The sequence below is a fragment of the Penaeus vannamei genome, chromosome 9 (genome assembly GCF_042767895.1).
Source record: "Penaeus vannamei isolate JL-2024 chromosome 9, ASM4276789v1, whole genome shotgun sequence".
NCBI lineage: Eukaryota > Metazoa > Arthropoda > Malacostraca > Decapoda > Penaeidae > Penaeus > Penaeus vannamei.
Genome location: NC_091557.1, coordinates 35,505,885 through 35,508,384, shown reverse-complemented (window position 1 = coordinate 35,508,384; position 2,500 = coordinate 35,505,885). Strand labels below are relative to the sequence as shown.

At 39.9% G+C, this 2,500-nt stretch overlaps 1 protein-coding gene across 5 annotated transcripts in view; it reads right to left on the bottom strand.

Moving 5' to 3' along the window:
* The window catches only part of LOC113817021 (chymotrypsin-like protease CTRL-1), a 16,483-nt gene that overhangs the window by 5,298 nt on the left and 8,685 nt on the right, over positions 1-2,500 (bottom strand). The gene's annotated exons all lie outside the window — the stretch shown is intronic.

The window sequence follows — 2,500 nt, the reverse complement described above, 5'->3', positions numbered from 1 at the left end:
TGCCCTCCAACAGAACGTTAACACTCAAAGACACTTTTCTTCCGTTGTATATTCTTCGCAAAACTCAACATTTCCGCCGCTATATATTGCCTGCTCTTCCAGCGGTGAGAAAGACTGCAGCGGATGACAATAAATGATAGAAATGTACTTGGCCGTCACGTGACAATGGAAACTAGCGACCTGTCTCCTAGAGGCAATAAGAACGAGCAGATGATCACTGGACAATGGAAACTGGACCAAAGGGAAGTCAGTTGAAAGTCTAATCAGTTCCGTCATGGCAAAGCTGTGGATAAGGTGCTGTTTCGGCTTAGATATGCAAGATATGATGAAAGTAATAATAATAATAATATTAATAAAAACGGCGCATTGCTCGCCAAAAGCGACGACGAGGATTTTGGCGCAGGTTAGCCATTGCGGATTTATTGGTCGAAAGAAATTATCGGTGCGAGATCCAGCTGTTTGCCCCGGGCCTACCTTGCCACAACATACAAGGTGGAGAATAGGTAGACAAGGCGGGAGGGGGGGGGGGAGGTGTCGCCTTATCTAGCTAGCAAACACCTCGTATGGCAAGAATGGACTCATACGAGGTGAAAATTCGCAGACCAGGCGGGGGTAAGGGGACAGCAGCCCCCCTTGAAAGGAGGTTTAGAGGGCAAAGTCACCTCTTTGATATAAATGCGCTTCTCAATCACTAAATTACGGAAAGTTTTACTTCGATCACTCGCTTTTATGCCGCAGTTTCCCTGATGCTTACCATTCCCTTCCCAGGTATCGAGGCCCATATCGTAGCTGTGCTTCGTTTGTGAAGGAAATGAGTGCAAAATTCGTTCGAGACACGACGAGAACTTTTAGAATACATGATATTCACCTGGATATTGGTCTTAGGCGCCATTTGCATATTTAACTTATAATTATTATCGCTATTATTATTATTATCATCATTATTATTACCATCATTAATATCATTATTATCACCATTGTTGTTGTTACTCTTCCACTTTTTCTTTTGTTGTAAGCGTTCTCAAGCCTATGGAAAACATCTCTGGGAATATGGAGGTGCGAACCATAGCTTCAACCGCCCGCCCTCATTCCGTCGACGGCAACACGCCATGACCCAAAATGCCGTTTAAAATTGCTGGTGGAAATCAGGCAAACCCGCGCTCCTAGAATTCCTGTTCGCGTGACTTTCTTCCATCGCCCACCTGAACTCGTGTTGTCTCAGCTAAACCAAGAGGCGCCACACTAAGGCCCGATAAATAGCCATTGATAAAACCACAACAGAAAAGTGGAGGCAGTTATAGGGATCCTGTATGCGTCATAAAAGTTAAACCCAGATTAAAGTTTAATCCAAATCCATAGTACTTGCACAGATATATTGACACTGCCAAACACACGAGTCAAAGCGATTATCAGTAAATCCGCTCTTTTACATAGAAGAGCGGGTATTTGTGTAGTGGCAATTAGTAGTCACCTTCTTTGAATTTCATATAACACACTAATGTTGATAGCAAGACGTTACAAAAAAAAAAACATATTTGTACGGTATTATTATATCACGAAGACATGTTTTGGGATACTACAAATATGTGTAAATGGCTTCAAATAGCCTTTGAGTTTTATAGGCAATTGAATTAAAGATAAACAAAAGATACTTGCATTACTTTATTTTCGTGGGAGAGATTTCCGAGAGCTCTTTCTCGTGTGTGATCGCGGGACACGAGTTAGGGTAGTTATTTCAGGATGTTGCTAACAAGGAATATGATAACGAATTTCCACGCGGTTTTATTCATTGTAATAAAAAAGATTCGGGAAATTTGTATTTTGAATTTGAGGTCTAATCGTGATGTTGTTAAATGCTTTCTTTTTTCAGTCTATTGATATATTACATAAGTTGGGTGTTATTCTAACCTGGATATAACATTGTCTTTGTTTTTTTTTCGTTTTTCTTTTCACGGTTGGGAGCTATGACTGCAGTTTAAGTAACCCATAACTTATAAGAATATAGATGAATTTTTATATGCATCTTTAACATGAAAATGTCAGAATTTGTTTTATTATTGCCTATAATAAGCGTTAATGGCAACAAATCCATCTTTTCTGTGGAGTTGCCGACGTCATCAATACGTGATTAATGGGATTAATTATCTCGTTCTGCGCATGTATAGGATTAAAATTTGAGCTTCAAAGTTGATGTTGATCTAGAGGTGCATTAAAAGTTTATCCCGGACGCTGCCATTGTGCAAGCGCATTAAAGATCTGGATTAAACTTTTATACTGGATTAACTTTTACGACAAGTACATGAAACGCCCATAACTTTTGCCAAAACTGTATGACTAATGATCACAAAGGTGTTTGCATGTTTAAGTCTGACCTTAATCTGCCATTAAGCTTTGCAGTTTGTCATAAAATAGGCCATTCTTAAGATTCTTGCAATGCCCATGCTACAAAACTGCGGCAGGCATAACTCCTGAAATCTATCCTTGGAGAAAGCGACCCAAG